The 19,481-nt window shown below is 47.4% G+C and overlaps 1 protein-coding gene across 3 annotated transcripts in view; it reads right to left on the reverse strand.

Annotated features, from left to right (window-relative positions):
* The window catches only part of LOC126541892 (uncharacterized), a 64,551-nt gene that overhangs the window by 24,843 nt on the left and 20,227 nt on the right, over positions 1-19,481 (reverse strand). Inside the window, exon 1 of one of the 3 annotated variants that reach the window (XM_055076378.2) lies at positions 17,589-18,353. The exons of 1 other annotated variant lie outside the window; for it this stretch is intronic. The gene's annotated coding sequence lies outside the window, so the exon portion shown is untranslated. Of the gene's footprint in view, positions 1-5,341; positions 5,843-17,588; positions 18,354-19,481 lie in introns of those variants that run through there. One more of the 3 variants, XM_055076375.2, reaches the window with a different exon arrangement.

The following is a 19,481-nucleotide window of genomic DNA, read 5'->3' on the forward strand; positions in this document are numbered from 1 at the left end:
ACCTGGCGGTAAAAGGAAGCGAGGTTGGTCTAGGATGAAGTTGCAGGGCAATGTACGAAGGAACATATGAACGCGAAAGCTGGAAAATAAGTGTGTGATTGCGCAAACGAAATGCATTAAACTAACAAATTATTGCCTTATCTGTTCAATGATTTAGTCAGTGCCACATATTAGACAACCGATACTCTCTTCTAAAATTGGACAATCTTTCACGATCAGAACATCGATATGTGTGCACAGCGGAAGAAGACGAGGACTGAAGAAAGAACACAACAAAGTCACTGTATTCAATTGATCTATATTTGCGAAATTGCCAGAACTATATACATGATCAAAAGTAATGAAAAAAAACTTTTGCAGTGTGTCACACACGAACCCCTATTGCACCACAGCCATATACTTGATTTTGTTTTTGGTGAGGGCAATAAACGGCATGCTGATGCAAAGGTCACCCAGCCGCTGTATCTTGTCAGCCTGTATGATTTCCCGTGTAAGCAGTTCTCGGTGTTTAGAGATTACGACGCAGTTTTCAAATTCAGGGTCACAATGGCAGTCTATGCAGTGAATGCCAAGATAACCTTGCACGGCGGTGTAAATATTGTAAAAATGCTCTTTCAAGCGCTCATTTAAACAGCGCCTGTGTTGTGTTCTTCCTTCAGTCCTCGTCTTTAACTTGCGCTGCGTACACATATCGATATTGAATCACCAACTCGCCCAAGCTTCCACCTTATTCAGAACAAGTTCCAGGCTAGTGCTCCCAAAGCATTCTTGCGCAGAAGGCTTTATTCACGCTACTCATGTTCCTGTGGTCTACGGGCCTTCATGATAGAGCGCCGCCCTATACCGCTCTGTGCAGCGAACGCAGTTACTTGGTTTGTGCTCGTACCTCTTTCTCTCTCTCTCCTCCATTCCACTCTATTTCTCTTTTGATCCCTTTACCCCTTCCACCAATGCAGGGTAGCAAATTAGAGCTACCTCTGGTTAACCTGTCTGTCTTTCTAAGCATCCTTCCTTCCTCTTTCTCTCTCTCTCTGTTCTAGAATTTATTCCATAGTGCCATAGAGCGTCCGCACACTCGCCTACTGAAGACAACAACTTGAACACTTGTCCAACAAGAGGAAAGGATACGTGTATTTAGCGCAACATAAAAAATCGATGTAAGCGAATCTTTCGGTGCTGTTTGTTTTGATTGACGGCAATTAGCGGCGATGTTCAGGGCGGATGTTTAATTTCTTCTGTGTGTAGTGCAATACGATAAGGGTGAGTTGACGTTAAACGTTACCACGCGCACCACTGCTCTTTTTTTGCGTAGAGTACAGTACGCACAGCGAGACGTGTTTGCTTGAGTCGTTGTTGTGCGCCACTGTTCATAGCCTCCGAGAAGTTTAGCTATGTCATTGCCTCACGCGGCACACCGTATCGTGCCAGAAGTGTTAAACTTTAATTAATTTGTGGGGCGGTGCGTACCGAGACCATAATCGGAATATGAGGCATGCCGTAGTGGCGAACTCCGAATTAATTTCGACCTCCTCGGGCTCTTTAACGTGCACATGCATTTAAATACACGAGTGTTTTCGTATTTCGCCCCTGTCGAAATGCTGTTGCCGCGGTCGAGATCGAACCCGCCTCCTCGAGCAACGCCATAAAGCCATAAAGCTACCGCGGCAGGCACATAAGTTTTGATTTGACGTGCTGCTGCTTCAGTGGTGTCGCTTAGACGCTATACGGTGCTTTAATGCGGCTTTGCGCAAGCACACCCTGCGTCAGTCGTCCGTCTGCGAAATTTCCACGGGGTTTATTTTTTAGAAATAGCAGAAAGGTGCCGTACCATAGCTTGAACTTAAATTTATCCAGTTTATCCTCAACCGCCGTCGTGTCTAGTGGGAGCGTTTCCTCGCCTTCTCACATCGCCTTTGCCCTCTCCCGCCCGGCCCCCCATGTGTGGGAACTGCGAGCGAAGAGTGACAAGATTGTCATTCAATCGTTTCGTGACTGCGTTGGTGTTCTACCCATTCCCCGCCTTTTCTTCCTGCCTCAACTCTACCATTGTATCTACCTCCCCTTCTGGAACGGCGGTTGCGCCTTAGTACAAAGTTAAGCGCAGCAGTTTCTGCGATGCTTTTGCAGGAGGACACGGATAATTACAGCCGTCAAGCAGGTATTGTGGCGATGGCTAGGAAGCTCCAGAGGGCACTTTGACTACGCGATGGCAAGGTCTAAACGAGTTTCTCGCGTCACCTCTTTTGTCTGCCACGCTCCTGCCATGCATATGAACGCTCTGAACCACTTCCCGACGCGGCGTGCGAGACAGCGACAAAAGCAGCAGAAGCAGTAAGAGCAGTGGAAACGCGGAAGGAAGAGGCAAAAGAAGTAAAAATGGTAAGATACTGGGTAGTCATAAACAATTCCTTCAAAAGAGCACCACAACAAACTTCTGTAACAGATAAGTCCGCATAACACCGCCAGCGTGTTCATGCAAAGCCGTTGGAAAGCCATATACTGCAAGGGGTGTTGGCCGTGCATGGAATGCTTGCAAGCACGCAGGAAGTGCCCATGGAAGTTTTTACGCCTCCCGAGGTAGGTGTGCCGGTGATTACAGACGTGTAAGTTTCCACACACCAAGTGCACGGGTTCGTACAGCTAGGATGCGATAACTGCATTTCGACAAAGATAACTGACGCCGCAGGGGCGTCCAGATCATATACACGTGGAAACGTGGAAGTTTCGCGAGCTCAGCGGGTCCGTTCCGAAAAACTAAGAATAAACGGTATAGAATGAGTTAACAGGTGCTTTTCAAGCAATGCTCGTCGCAACACCTCCGGCGATGACTTCTAATCTTTAGAGAAAGAAATTGTTATGCAGATCCAACACACAATGGAATCTACTGAAGTGGTTAATTAAATGCTGCACAACTTACGGTTGCATGCTTGCAATTGTGTTTAGCGTCATCCTACGCACGCGCACCGTGTAATCTCACGCAATGTTTATGCTTATCTACCCCAAGGGCCATAATTTTAATCTCATGCAATGTTTGTGTTTATGCACTGCATACAAGCTATGCCGAAAAGCGAACATGAAATCAAGCGAATGCGCAGTGTGAGATGCCCACGCAACAGCGTCAGAGGAACGGAGGCGATGTCTGCTGTTTGTCTAGAGAGGAGCGGTGATGACAAGTGTGGTTTAATTTTGACCTCCTGGCATTCTTTAAATGTACGTTTGCCGCAGGGCAAACTTTCGAGAGAGAAGAAAAAAAAAGAGAAGTGTGGCGCCCGTGGTGTTCGGTCCCAAGTTCTTCGTGTTTGTTTCAATCGTGCTACAATGGCTTCAGCAAATGGGCCTCGAAGCACGGAAGGATAAATGGCAGGCGCATCGCGCTTTTCAGGGAGCAGCCTCTCCTTCATTCTTGACGCGTAGTGCATGGCTGTGACGACGCGCTGCTGAGCTCGAGGTCACGGGTTCGTACCCCACCGCGGCCGTCGCATTTCGACGGCGGCGAAATGCAAAAATGCTCGTGTATTCCTAGATTTAAAGAACATCAGGTGCTCAAAATTAATTCGGAGTCCCCTATACCACGACTCGCCTTATAATCAGATTTCGGCATGTAAAACCCCCCGGATATAATTTAATTTTAACTAACTACAGTCGAACGCCTCTACAACGAAATGACCTGTATAACGAGGGAATAATTCTGTCTCGGTTGTACTGTGAGTTGTGCAGTGCGCAACCTTTACAACGAAGTGGTTTGTATAGCGAACGATTTCGGAGGCCCCAAGCAATTCGTTATAGAGGCGTTCGATTGTACAGTCTTCCTTTCTTCGCCGTATGGCGAAGCTGTGGGTGTGAAAACGGCCTGGCGACTATACACAATACCGTCGATGACGACAACGGTCGTCGTCAGCGTAAAGCAATGGACGGACAGATGGACAAGGCAGTCTCGAGCAATTAACTGCTGTCGCAGCAGTTAAGAACGTGTTGTAGTGTGTTGAGGGCTACGCGACGACGTCGCGCAACCCAGCTTGGCAGTCCTGCTAACTTTCGAAGAACGCTTTATGCGCTGTCCGCAACTAGACTATTTGGAGTAAATAAGCGGAGATTATTTATTTTGGATGCACGTTAACGAGGATAGGGCATGCGGACACAACACGAAACTGTACGGCACGATCGGCCGTTTCATGCTCTTTTTTTTTTCGCTCTAAGTTATGAGAATACATGCGTTCTTCAAAGCTTCTGCGATACTGGCTGAGATACCATAAATGTCTTAATAATCACTGAGGACATTATTTTTATGAAGCTGTGTGTTACACTAATATTGGAGACCGCCTTCGACCGTTTATTTATCTCCAATGCGCTTAGCCAGTGGGGTTAGTTTCACATTTACCATTAACGCATGTCTCGAGGCTATAACGTACCTTCTATCGTTCTACGTAGAATGAGATATTAAGAATCAGTTTCCCGAACAGCTACAAAAAACAGGATCTTCGCGAAGAGCCCGCGCGTCTCGCTAGAAATAGACACTTGCGTTTCAACATACGCGTCCAGTTCTCCCTCCGAGCCGCAAGATTTATCGACTTATCGAATTATTCCGATATATTAAACCGTGTAATGACAAAACGCAGGTTCACATCAAGGAAAATTGGAACAAATCGCTTACATTTATTTCTGGCCATGCAGAATACACTTGTAGACAGATAAAAGAAGGAAATGTGTTTTTTTTTTCGGTTCTAAATTATTTACTGCAGTAATTAATTAACGATTAGTAATTGGTTTGTTACGCTGTCCCCAGCGGACACTTCCCTTCCAGCATACCAAAAACGCAACTATGGGCTTTGCATTAAGTTCCCCGCGCTTCCATCAGCGTTTCGTGGCATCAACCCCAGCATAGCATATGTGATGCGTTGAACATTACAGAACCCGCCGTGGTTGCTCAGTGGCTATGGTGTTGGGCTGCTGAGCACGACGTCGCGGGATCGAATCCCGGCCACGGCGGCCGCATTTCGATGGGGGCGAAATGCGAAAACACCCGTGTACTTAGATTTAGGTGCACGTTAAAGATCCCCAGGGGGTCGAAATCTCCGGAGTCCTCCACTACGGCGTGCCTCATAATCAGAAAGTGGTTTTGGCACGTTAAATCCCATAATTTAATTTTAACATTACAGGGGTTAACGAAGACGGGCCGGAAATTCAGAAAAACTGCAGCTTGCTAAGAAAATGGACATTTACGTACAGCACATGCGCAATACGCTGAGACACCGATATCCGTATCGGCGACGACGATATCCGTACATGTAAGACACGTACGCGTTTTTTTTTTTTTATACGAGACACGAAAAATCACACACACCTGACGTCGCGGGATGCGGATTGTATCTCACACAAAGGCAACGCCGCAGTAAGCCTGGGTCATTGGTTTGCAAGTCTTCGGTGCCCCACGAACTGTCCTTGTGACACACTCCCGTTTACCACTCGCAGAACGAAACTGAAATTTAGAAGTCGCGGCCGCGCACAGCATTACTCCTCCATCACGTTTCCGACCGGCACATGTATACGGCCGTCGCGAATGGGATACCGAGGTAGCACTAATTGTTAAATACGAAATGAATCGCAGGAGACAACTGATATAACAGCGGCGGCGATATGATAGCAGCGTCAGCACTGTGCGTTGTCCTCGTATCGCTGTTTCATGCGAGTCACTTATCTGCGTTCCGGCTTGGTGGAGACGACGGATGCGCCTTTCGTTGCTTCGGTGAAAGAAACGATCTCTCGCCTAAGTGACGTCACAACGTACGGTGATGGTCTCGGCGTACGCATACTGTTTTGTTATACGCCTATACCGGACAGATAAACCTAAGGTTTTATTCATAATGGCCTCACCTCGATTACGTACCTGGATCTCGCACCGATTTATATGCATAATAAGTATAAAACACAGCATGGGGACGGGCGGCGCAATATCTCATTGGTCTCGTCGATGCGGATTTAAGCGCGTCTTTGAGAGCAACGTGTCCTCGACCTGATTGTCGAAGCTGATTATTCCCTGTTCGTTTCGCAATGGGCTCTTCGCCGAGGTATACGTGCCGCAAAGTAACACCGGTAGCGAGATAGCACCAATGGAATGCAAGACCTTAAGGGAGGCGCGTCTTATCTAATCGATGTGTGTTCTGGGCGAAGGAAGGTACGTTTATTATAGAGAGGCGTAGAAATAGTTGCAGGACTGTGCGTATGTTCGAACTTTCGAATACGAAAATTAATGTTTTTGATGGTTTCCGATCGATGTAAGTTTTCGAGTTTTTGGAGTATACATAAGGAAATAATAATGCACTCTAATATTCACACCTTTTAATCCTTATCTTGTGCCCAAACAACAATCTATTTTGCGCGAATTTCCTTTCGTTAACGAGCCACACTCGCTACTTTCCTGTCAAGAACGCGGTGTCACGCTGATGCGCGCATCCGCTGTTCGTGACCTGAAAGCGTATTACTGGGCGTGCATCGTTAAAGAAAGGAAAAGGCGCGTGAGACAGATTACTGTTATCCTATGGGGATAAGATAAGCCCCAAAAGGCATAAACATTTGTTGAGAGGGTCGGCTACCTTCATCGGGGGCTTCGGAGGGAAACAACTATACAAGGAATATGGTACTGGCTTGGGTGAGTTGGTGTAGCATTCCACGACAGTTGGCTTTTGCGCAGAACTACAGAGAACGAAGACTCAACACTTGACAAACACAATGTTTTCAGGCAATAACGACAGCAAGTGCGAACTTTAAACTGAATTTATTGGCCAGAAGGGTGATACGTAGACTAAGTATGACGTGCATCCGGTCGGGTGAAAACAAGAAAACAACAAGGAATCTCTAAACAAACAAGGAGAATGTGACAACGGTGACATGCGCGAGACGCACCGAAGAACCTGTCAATGCACAGCGCGTGCCTAGACATGCTATAATTGTTTAACCGTGGATCGTGCCATGCATAATCTAGCTAACCTCATCAAAGCTGCAGGGACGCATTTAACTATATATACCAAGCGATTAATTTCTGCCGCCTCGATGATTTATCTGGTCATCTGGTTTGAATGTTTGGTGACCACTGTGCAATCTTTGCTAACGGGTTGGCAAGCCCGGTGTACTTCTACAAGTGTCCGTGCACTACTATATGTACACCCGGCCACAAAAGTTTACCGGCCACGGGATCGCAGAAAACGTTCAATTTCCAAGCAGCCTGCTGAAGTAGCCAGTAGAACTGCATACGAAAAAGTTCTTAACATATTCTAGCCGATGCCCGCAATGCAAATACCAGGCTGCGTTGTGAGGTTGCGGAGATATTCCGCTTTTTCTCAAATTTCATGGTCCGTAATATTTTGGGGCCGGGTGTACATTGTTGTCGTGTTCGCAAAGCCTATCGTTCAGGCACTGTTCCTGTCTGGCCTATGTGCTTATTGCCACACGAGAGCGCAAAGTACGCAATATCGGTTTATAAAGAAGGACTCGGACATGCGCAGAAAAAGCAAAAGAACACATTATATGGGGCATGCGCGCAGGAGGCTGTATATACTCGACCTCGCTTTCGTGGGGCTATAAGTGCAAAGGTCGGACAGGAAGGTGCCTAAACGATGGTCTTCACACACGCGACAACAACGTTACATAGAGCAGCGCAAGGTCACCTACAAGAGTGTATTGGCGGGATTGACGGTTGCGTGACGGTTTTCAAAGAATGCACGGTAATCGCCAAGCATCCCAAGCAGATGACTAGAGAAATCATTGAGGCGGTATAGAAATTATTCGCGCGGAGGTTAAATGCGCCACTGCGCCTTCGATGAGGTTGTCGCGAAAGGAGCTCTATCGTCTTTGGCACGATCCACGATTCGACAACTATACCATATCTAGGCACGCGCTGTGCATAAATAGGCCCTTCGGTGCGTGTCGCACGTGCCACCGCTGTGCGTGTAACTTCGTCTGTGTATATAACTTAGCCCTTTTCGCCAATAAAATATGGTCAAAGTTTGCGTGTGTCTTTGTCAAATCTCGAGTCTTCGTTCTCTGGTTCGCGCCCCAAAGCCGATCGTCAACTTTACAAGCAGATACCGTACATCGCCCACATTAAGCATCCACTGTTGAGGTCTACTCGGTCGAATGTACCGTCACGTGCCATGGTGACGGGGGCTGGCCGGCAGATAGGCAGCCAGTCAGATTACTAAAATAGAAGACGGAAACTGCATATTATTGTAGCGGGCGAACTTCTACCTACAAATCAAACAACTTGGCAGCCCGCGCCGCGGTAGCCCGATGGCAACGGCCTTGCGCTGCTGATCTCGAGGTTGCCGGTTCGATCCCGGCAGCGGCTTCCGCCCTGCGACGCGGGCGAAGTGCAAGAAACGCTCGCGTATTTAGATTTAGGTGGACGTTAAAGAACCACAGGTGGTTAAAAGTCATCCGGAGTCCCCCACAACGGCGTGCCTCGTAATCAGGTCGTGATTTAGCGTGCAAAACCCCAGGATTTATTTCAGGAGCAAAAAGGCACCGCATTCGGCAATTGTCTGATCCAGTGACTCTGCGCTAATCTGTAGGCTGTTTGAACGAATGAGAAATCTTCACTGAAGAACGGGATGGCTAATTTTTCAGCCTAAATAAATATGGGAGTTTCGCCCGAAGGCGAAGCGTCGGAAGCTATGGCGATTTTCAGCGTTCCGCTCGAGCTCCTCACACGGCGTTCTAACAATGTGCGGAGGCGACATGGCGTGACGCTGCGCGCGACAAGGCAGCTCTTACGCAGGAGGAACATCACCCTGCCAGATAGCAGGTGTGTCATAACGCTTACGCGATCACAAACGCCGGCCCCGACGTTACGAGCGTCGACTGCGTACGAGGCGGCACCGACGTTTGCGTTTCTCAGCGTCCAACGAAAGGGTACCTATATTGATGTTTACTATCACCTTCCATACGGCGTGGTATGCAGGCAGCTACACAGCAGGAACGCATAATGGGCCTGCGCGCAACAGTCGTGCCCGCAGCGGAAGCCAGGACGCTATACGCTCCTCGGCCCCTGCAGAGCCAACTGAGCAGAGTGTGGTGGTGCGTCCATCTGGGGCTTCATTGTTTTATTTTTCTGCCATCGTTTTCTTTTTCGGCGAAATTCACTGCACGTTTCTCGAGGTCTGACGCGCCGGCCGCACATAACTTGCCGCACCATTGTAATCGCAATGACAGGAAGTCGGAGTTCAGGTATCGAAATCGGGAGCGACCATGGATGCACTCCTCACGTGCATCCGCACTCAAAGGCATAGCGATAGTGATAGATAAAGAGATAGTGTGTCACGGGCAAGTGCACTCTTCAAATGACGTCATACGTGGTAGCATTTATTTCTCTCGGAGGTTTCGGTATCCGGGATAAGCGCCACTGCATATGTCTGCCGGTATAGGACTGCGTACACTTGCACATATTTTGCGGCACGCGTACAAGCTGATAATATGGAGCTCTGTTTGTTTAGCTATATATGTAGCACTAGTGGCGCAAATATGGCAATGCGGTATATGAAGGAAGAAAGAGAAAAGTAGAAGGCAGGGAGGTTAACCAGAATAACGTCCGGTTGGCTACCCTACACCGGGGGAATGGGAAAGGGGAAAACAAAGATCACAGGGAGAGAGAGGAGGGAAGGAAAGAAGGAAATTGCGGCGAGTTCGCTGACGCGTGTGGTCTTACAGAAATCGCGTTAATAGTCACAGATGGTCGCACAAACCCGTCGTCTTTAAGAAACACAAAAGCGCCTTCACCGCTTTATGGGCCGACGGGCGATGGGGGCGGTGTTCTAGCAGCACTTGCACAGAAAGCGGCCGATTGTCCAGTTTTTGGAAAGCTTTGGCAAGTTCTTGTCTCTCTGAGGCATATCTTGGACAGTGGCACAGCAGGTGGTCGATGTTTTCTTCGATGCCACAGACCTCGCAAGCTGCACTGTCAGTCATTCCAATTAATGTAGAGTATGCCTTTGTGAAGGCCACTCCTAACCAAAGGCGGCAGAGAAGCGCAGCTTCACGTCGAGGAAGTCCAAGTGGAGGTCGGAATTGCAGGCAAGGGTTTAGTCGATGCAGTCGTGTAAGTCGTAAATTTGGCGAGTTCCACTCGGTCCCTGTGAGACTGCGTGCCAGGTGTCGAAGCTGCCTTGCAGCGTCAGTCCTCGAAAGCGGAATTGGGACGCTGTGTTCTTCTTGATGTGCTGTGCGAGCAGCGTTATCGGCAGAATCATTGCCACTGATACCACAATGACCAGGTACCCATTGAAAAGCGACCTCGTGACCTTTTTGTTGGACATCATGGTAAAGTTTCACGACTTCGTATGTCAATTGGTCATGACATCCGTGTCGGAGAACTGACTGCGTGCCCTGTAGTGCTGGTTTTGAATCGCAGAACACAGCCCATTTTCTAGGTCTTTCAGAATCAACGAATTCCAGTTCTCGACGCAGGGCCGTTAGTTCTGCCGCCGTTGAGGTCGTGACATGCGATGTCTTGAACCGCAGTGTCATTCCTCGCGTTGGTATATATGCGGTATATAGGGTGGAAAGCGCGTCGCGCACTAATACCAAGTACTGTTGATAACAATGTTTACTCGATGTAAGTGAACACCGGCAAAAAGTAAAACTACCAGTACACTGCAGTAAAAGTACACATACGGGGGCGATACATGAAGAACTTCCGGTTCCGAATAATCTTGCTGCTGGAGGCACCGTTGCGTCATCACCGCTTATTTATATCGAGCAGCTAGTATTTGCACAATTGCATGCAGATATTTAATGAGTAAGATTAATTTTTTAAGCTGTGTGCTGGTTTATTACCTCAATTAATTCTTGTTAACTACTTTACTTCGTGACGGATTTCTCATTTTCATCATTATAGTGCACTGTTAGCCCTTTGGAGCGCGGTTCCTTTGTTTTGATTATAATATTTAGTAGGATACCGAAACTAAAGCAGGAGTAGAAAGTGCATATAAACATGTGTTTACCGTGGCTGTGTAAATTGCACCACACTACTAAACTAGACACGATCTACGTAGGTGCTTCGGTTAACTGTATATGTGCACATCGTCTAAACTTATATTGAGTACAGGTAACAGCAGAAAATCATTAGCAGCAGCCACAAATACATTTTCTGTAAGCGCAACTTCTTTAAAACTAATACTGCTGTAACCGCGAAACTACACCTGACCGACGCTAGACATTGTAAGTGGTATTGCTGCGTTCAAACTGATATCTCAAAGGGCACCGTCGCATGGCTTCAGCTTAAATGAATCAAATGAATGCTGGCCGGAACAGTTATTTTGGAAATAAACTTGATTGATTGATTGATTGATTGATTGATTGATTGATTGATTGATTGATTGATTGATTGATTGATTGATTGATTGATTGATTGATTGATTGATTGATTGATTGTGGTACGAAAACTTAGGGGATTCCTCATGTTACACTGAGTCAAGTATAAGCGGAAGCGTTGGGCCACCATTGTTATCTGACTATGATCTCCCAATCAATCAATCAATCAATCAATCAATCAAACAAACATAATCATCATCAACCTATTTTATGTCCACTGTGAGACGAAGACCTCTCCCAGTGATATCTAATTACCCATGTCCTGCGCTAGATGATTTAAACTTGCGCCTGCAAATTTCCTAATTTCATCACCCCACCTAATTTGCTGCCGTTCTCGATTGCACTTCCCTTACATTGGCACATCAATCAACCACGTGATAATAAATTGTATTGGAAATAATCTGACATTAGCAGGTCTGACACATCTGTTCATTTTGATTTTAAAACGGTCACGTGCACCATTCTTTTGTTTCCTATACAACGAATATCGGCCACACGCAGCCCGTGTACATACATACCCGTGTCGCTGCCAACTTGTTTCACGCATTGTGCACCCAACGTATCATTGGTATCCTTGAAGCGCTGCTGCTGGACGATGACAAACGATGCGCTCGCGTATATTTCCCAAAAAGTGCAAATTCTTACTGCGAGAGAGGACGACGTAATTGTCTTCAAATCAAATGGCAACGCCGTGTCCTTCCAGTGCCTCCCTGCGTGTCGTCTGCGGATAAGCGTGAATCTTTCTTTATCACGTCTGTCACCTGAATACGCGAAACCCAGGCCTTATCTCTCACCGGAAAGCTTTTACGTATTTTGTCGCGAAACAGCTGCATCACCCGCAGGAAATAGGTAGAGTGCCACTGCAGGATAAGCTGATTAAAGTGATGTGCAACCGAAGCGACTTGTTGCATGGAAGGATGTGGATACAGCAGATTTGTAGCTGTTTGCAGCAACAATCTTCCACAAATCGTAATCAGTCTGTGGTCTCGTTTGCACGGCATGTTTTTATGTATTGTCGTTCACCTTCGTCGGCGTTCACAGGGCTGCGAGTGCAAATAATCCCTATTGTGAAGGATACAGTATATTAAAGCGAAGCTTTCTTTGCCTCTTCCTTCGACTTTCCCACTGCTGCTACGGCTGGAGCTGTTGTGGCTGCTGCTGTCTCGCACACCGCGTCCGGGGGTGGTTCAGAGCGTGTACATAGACGACAGGCGCGAGTCAGAGAGGAAAAGCGACGGGAAAAACTCGTTTTCACCCCACCGCTGGACGGATGGATGGATATTATGAGCGTCCCCTTTGGAAAGGGGCGGGGGGGGGGGGGGGGGTGTTGCGCTACCAAGCTCTTGCTATCATACTGCCGAATGTCTTACCTTGCTTAAAAAGGAAAAAAAGAAAAAGAAAGGAAGAACACGATGAATTCCCATTACCAAATTTTTTGACCCCCTATTGTGAACTTTGTTTCTGTACGTCTCCACTTTTTGTCGTTTCCCCACTTTTCTTCCACCAGTCTTCCAATCGCCTCTTACTAATTTCTGTTGCGGATATGTTTACTTTCCTCCTGCGCTTGCTGAACTCAAGGGCTTCAAGGAGTCCAGTGGTGCCTCAATCGACCGCTGGGCAGATCTCTTCACATTTTAATAAAACATGCTCCATCGTTTCCCTAGCTTTGAAGTAGCCCAAGCACATGCTTCTTCTTCCTTCTTATATCTCGCTTCATAGGTGCGTGTTCTAAGGCGCTGAAACCTACCGAGTGCAGCGCCGCCCGTCGATTGAAAAAGACGCTACGCTTTTCAAGAATTGCCGTGCAGTGTCACGGCCGCTGGATAAAAAAGAAAGCTTTTTTTTTATCCAGCGGCCGTGGTAGTGTCAATGAAGCGCAGTTACCGCTTCTGTCTGTGCGCGGCTTCATTTCGGCTTTCTTCATTTAAGGTAAAGAGTCGAGTGGAGGAACAACGCTCTACAATACAGGGGTAAGTCACTGAAAGAATCAACTGGGTAGTGGTTCATAGCGTAAAAGGGTAGCCATCAGCGTCCAATAAAATGCGGATGATAAAGGCGATCTTAACACTGCCTTCCTCGCTTATTCTTGTAGCACGTGCGTCAGGCTGCTTGCATACGAAGATCCTTCCGTCAGTCGTCCAAACCACTCATATGATTCTCAGTCTTTGCTTTATTTTTCGCAAGCCACAGCGGTCGTATGTTAACTGCCAAGGTTGTTGGAAGACCGGATGCCAGAGGATGTTGCTGCTTGCTCTTCTTTCTTTTCAAAGCATTTCGACCGCAGAACTCTGCGGTACAATACCAAATTAACAGCTGGTTATATTTGTCTTTCTTAGGAGAGGGAGAAATAAGTTCTTTGCTGTTGTTCTCCGATAACTTCGGAAGGGCTAGTACCTGAACAATCTTATTTACATCTTTTCTGGGTTCTTCACTTTCGTGCGGCACGAGGCAATGAATTTCTATACATTCAGGTGACGGCTGTACCGTTCCGTGTCATTTGCTTCTTGTTGCAGCTGGTCAGTCATCTCTTTTTCTGACGACTTTTCAACGGCTTCAATGCGGCGTTGTAAATCGCATATATCTTTGTCTCGTTTTTGCAGCCTGCTGTTCTACTGGTCCAAAGTGTACGGCAGGTGCTGTGCAGATTTCTCAATGCTGTGTGCAGTTTACTGAAGGTGAATGAGCTCGTGTTACCTAGTTTCCAGAGGTGGTATTAAAGATAACTTCTTGTCAATGCACACAATCTGTGCCTGCAAATCACCAGATTTGCATTGTTTACACTTATTACACTTCTGTGCTAACCTTGTCGCTTCCATCATCATCTTAGACAATCATTTATAAACACCACTGCATTTCCCGATGTGAACAGTACATCGGCATTCTGCACAAGTGATAACAACATCCTGAGTTTCGACAGGTTTGCAGCGTCATGAGAAGCCACTGCAACACACAAGTGGGACATTTGGGAAAACAACAAAGGAGCGATAATCAATTGCTTTACGAATGGTGGTGGTGGTAGCAGAAACAAACAGAGGTAGCGAATGCGAATACAGATGCCACCAACCTGCACAGAGATGCGAAGGCCGTTTTTCAGTAGCTATCAAAATGCGCTACCACCACTGCGTACATGTTGCCGCCTCAAGTGAAGCTGATGGTCCCACGTCGCTCATCCTTCATGTCGTGTCTACGATACTCCGTTGACTCTTCGAATGACTTAGTAACTGCGCACCGATGCTCGTGTCAGGAGCGCATTTCCTTGCCGTGGTGAATCAGCGGCAAATGGCGAACGTCTCTCTAATGAGCGAACGAGGTGGCGGGTTCGGTTCCCTGTCGCGACAGCCGCATTTAAATTGGAATGAAACGCAGGAAGGCTACAGCGTCCCTGTGACATTAAGTGCGCACTTACTTTTGCCATGCTCCTTGAGGGCGTCGGTTTTGCGCTCGCATACGATTCGCGGCATGGATGGGGATCATTGTTTGTGGACAAGGAGTGCAAGCCTTTCTTACAATAAGTAGTGTTAACTGCGATGTCCAAATGTAGACGCTGGAAGCCAGCTGTTGGAAGCCAGGCTACCCTATTTCACTTGTTGGGGAAGATAGAAATGTGCGTTTAAAAGATGAAACAATGGCAATTTTCAATCACTGAACGAATACAATAACGAGTTATATTATCAGTTTAGTCAGCTGTAGTTTACGATGAATATAGTAGAAACAGAAAACCTATATTATTTTAATCGTGTGTCAGAGCACTACGACAAAACATTCGAACGTTGTTTCAGATAATATATTAGTCGAAAATAATATTAAGTATAGTGTATAACATTTCAGATGAAATTAGTAAACCTGCTGCTGCAAGGCGTCGATCTTATTGCCACTGTAGACAGTGGTCATTCAATGCAGTGGAAGGTCCGCCTTCCCCTTCATTATCTCTCGTTGCAAGGCCTTCACACACATGTTTTTGGCCCGCCACTTATTTTTTCCTCTCCCCGTCTGCCTACGACTCCCGATGTCTTTTTGCCAAAACTATAGATTACAGTCGAAGACTCCTTCAATGAACGCTGCTGCAACGAAATTACCTGTACAACGAAGGATTCCGTGTGTGCCGGCCGAATTTCTATCTTTTATGTGTACTGCGAAGATCTCTACTGCGAATACCACTACAACGAATTATTCTGCACAACGAAGCAATTTAGGCATCCCCAATGGCTCATTGGTTGCTTTACCGTGAATGCACTTAGCCGGTGCCGCCACTCCCCTCCGCAGCGGCCATTGAAAAGTAGTCAGCGCTAGGACATAGCGACGTCGTTTGATAAGTGTGCCGATTACAGCGAGTATGTTAGTCTTGCGGCACAGCTCCGGGAACTCAACGCATACGCCGCTCGTAGCAGCACAGCAGCTAGTGCGACGGCTGGCGAATACGTCGATCGTTGACGACGACGTGAGTCGCTCGGAACAGACGAACGACATATGATGTCATCGAAGCCAACAAGGAGCACAGGAAACTGGCGATAGTTCACGATGCCAATGTTACAGTAAAGAGCCTGAAGACAAAAAAAAAAATAATACCTAACGGCAGCGGTGGCAATATAAGAATATGACGCTCTGCAGCCACACGTTGCATCACTGTCGGGTTTCGACACGAAGCGTGCGTCAACCTCCATAACATAGGGTCGGCCGCAATCGCAACGTTCCGCCGGAGGAAGTGCGCAGAAGAAAATTTGAGACTTTTTTTCGCTAAGCACGTCTTGAATTCGTGTTAAATGGAGGTATTATTTTTGCTAGATGGACTGGCAGCCTGCTTTATCGGACGCGGTACGGCACCAAATTCTTACCACGAAGTGACCCATACATAACTAATTATCTTGAAGTTCATGCATAAGCGCTTCGTTATAAAGGCGTCTGGCAGTCGTTGATTTCAAATAAGTACTTTCGCTGTGGAGATTTTCCCTTTCAGGCATGCATTAAGCCTAGACATTAGCTTGTTACATCTAAACACGCTTGGAAAGTATGAGATGTGGGTAAACTTCTACGGAATCCTTATTGCTGTTCCAAAGCTTGCCGGCGCAAGTTTCTTCGCCTTCTTGTTCGTTCTCATTTCAGGCGCAGCGAGCAGGGCTTATCTGCACCGTCTTATGCACGATGTTCTAACACAGCTATTTGCAGAAATATGGGTGCTGGTGCACAATACTGGAACTCCTGCTGAATATCCTGCGCACTCCCCGAGTTCGCGAGCGAGGACTCGATCGTCACGCAATGCCATATTTGTAACGTCATGTTTAGGTCTCATTAGCTGTTATGCACAATGTTATACAGGGTGTTTCAGATAACTTTACCCAGAGTTAAAAAACACTCCGGTGCACTCTAATGTTTCTCATTTTTGCATGTAATGCGTCATGCTATTTGTTGTATTTTGCTTAATATGATAATTAGTCAAGATTGTTTAACCAAGTTCTGAATCAACGAAGCTAGCAAAAAAATTCGAATTGGAAAGTTGCAGAGCGTTTTGCAAAACGCCCGAATCAACAGTTTATGTCTTTCTGCCTATTAAGTATTAGTGTGTCTTTTTTAGCTTACTGCGGATGCCCGTGAATTACAATGAAACACCACGTGACATGCCCGCTTGCGCGTCGTGATCGCACTTCTCTCAAGCGTTCCGCGCACAAACGAACAGCATTTAGCCGGGTGTGCTGCCGCTGCGTCTGCTTATCGCTATCATGAACCGCCGCGAGGGAAGCACATCGCTGGCGTAAATAGCACAGCCAACACCTTTGTCACTGCCCAGTCGCCTTTCAAGCGGCAGCACGCCGTACTAGATGCCATGTTCGTTTGTACGCGGACCGTTTGGGAGCGCTGCAATTACGGCGCGCAAGCGGGTATGTCACGTGGCATTCTTTTTTTCGTATTTCGCGGGCATCCTCAGTAAGCTGAAAAGCACTATTAATAGAAAGAAAGACAGAAACGGTTTATTCGGACGTTTTGCAAAGCGCTCTAGAACTTTCTAATTGTAATTTCCCGCCTAACTTCGTTGCATTAGAAGTTGGTTAATTAATATTGACTAATTATCTAATTAAGCAAGATACCCGAAATAGCGGGACATAATATATACAAAAGTGAGCCGCATGCATTTGGTCACGTCGTCTTAGAGTGCATCGGCATATTTTTAAACTCTGGCAAAAGTTAGCTGAAACACGCTGCATATCCTACAGCAACTGGTTGACTGCACTCACCGGGCTTGAAAAATCCTCGCACCGTAGGAACGAAAAAAAAAATCTTCGAGATTGCCGGTGCAGAGGAAGTCGGAAACGAAATCGTGACGGCGTTGCTCGCATTTGCCGTTCACGAGTGATTCGCGCGTTTCGAGGTCAACCGTTTGCTTCTCCGCAATTCTTCGCCCCACGTCGGACACTCACGCAGCACTGCGAACGCAGCGCGTACCGTCTGGAACGCACTCGGCCTTGGGCTCGTCCAATCACGACGTCTTCGTGCAACGAGCGGCGAGATTTCACGATCCGACGAGAGGCGCGACCTTGGCTTCCGCGCCGCGCAACCAAGCGCGCGCTCATTACTCATTTATGCAGGAAACGCGAGCTTCCCGCAGCGGCGACGTTGCAAACGGGGATCCGAAGACGGACGTTGTTGTTTGAGGAATAAACTGGGCGTTCCTTGCACTGTACGCGCGAAGATCTTTCTTCGCACGATCGGTTCGCCGACGAATGCCACGCGTCTTCCAAAGCGCGGCCGCTCGCGATATGCACCCGTGGTCGACTCAGCTGCCTTGCTTCTGCGAGCGTGGCGTCCTCACGTCTTCGCTCTCGGATTTCAACTTTCTGCAAGTCGGGAAAAGCGCGTGAACCGCGAAACGCAAAAAAAAAAATATGAAGGCGGAAAAGATAAGAAATGGGAACGGCGCTCCCACGGCCCGCCACCTTGCCCCAGAACGCCTACAATACTTCCCTCGCGCTCTCCCGCGTCAGTAGTCTTGCGACGTCAACTTATATAGGTGCCTTCCTTGTATTCGTTTGAGCACTGCATTCATGCTCATTTCCTTTTTCTTTTTCTTTTTTACGCTTTCTCTTCCGTGCGCTGCGGGTTCATTCAGGATCAGACCTATATAATGATGATTGCTCAGGTTCTCGTTTTTCCTCCCCGTGGTAAATCTGGACGAGCGCAAGCACAGCGTCGAACTCGGGGCGGCCGCGCTTTCATACCCGCCATCATTGTATTCATGAAGGCGCGCACGGATTACGCACGAAAAAACGAAAATAAAATAATAGCCGCGGACTTTCCGCGGCTCGTGCCCCCTTCCCCTCATTTCAGACTCCTCTGGCGTGGCGCTTTCTCTCTCTCTCTCTCTCTCTCTCTCTGGGCTTAATTTGGCTTCCTTTTCCCCTTCTTTTGCAGGCCTTAACGAGTTCTCGCAGAGGAAATCGTTTTTTGGCGCCAGTCTCCAGCGCGGAACAGTACCCAGAGAGAGAGAGAGAGAGAGAGCCTGTGTGAAGAACGAACACGTTACGCCACGTGAAGCTGCCGTCTGCCGCGGCTCGAGGACGCGCCAATTGTCACGTGACAGCAAGGCTAGCAACCTGCCAGGTCCTTCACCTTGCAACCGACACTACAGTTATAGCATGAATGCACTTGTCTCGTATACTTCCTTGTATACAGAGAAGTAAAATCTCTGGAAATCTTGAAGCCTTGAGAAAAAAAAGCATAAATGTAAATGCTCCCCGTGTTTTCATAACGCGCAAGTGCTCAGACGGTTCGCCAGGTCGTTAGATGGGGAAATATTCGTGGCGTTTTGCATTTCAAAAGCTGTTGACGAATGCGTAAGTGCTCCATCACTGGCACTCACTGATAAAGAAGTGTCGTACCTCGAGCAGAACCTTGTGTATGCTTTGTAGTGGCTTGTCGCAGGCGCTTATCGGCTTCGTTGCGCCTTTGGTTGTCTCCTACGTTGCACGTTCGTTTACGCGTCTGTCTGCACACTTATTTGAGCATACGGTGGCCTCTCTGCATGCTTTTTTTTTTCAGAATAAAGCCTGTCAGTTGAATGCTAGCGCTCTGTCCTGTCCTACCCGTTTTTTATGTTGTAGCCGTGTTCGAGTTAATAACTCTCATAGCAA

The sequence above is a fragment of the Dermacentor andersoni genome, chromosome 3 (assembly GCF_023375885.2).
Source record: "Dermacentor andersoni chromosome 3, qqDerAnde1_hic_scaffold, whole genome shotgun sequence".
Taxonomy (NCBI): domain Eukaryota; kingdom Metazoa; phylum Arthropoda; class Arachnida; order Ixodida; family Ixodidae; genus Dermacentor; species Dermacentor andersoni.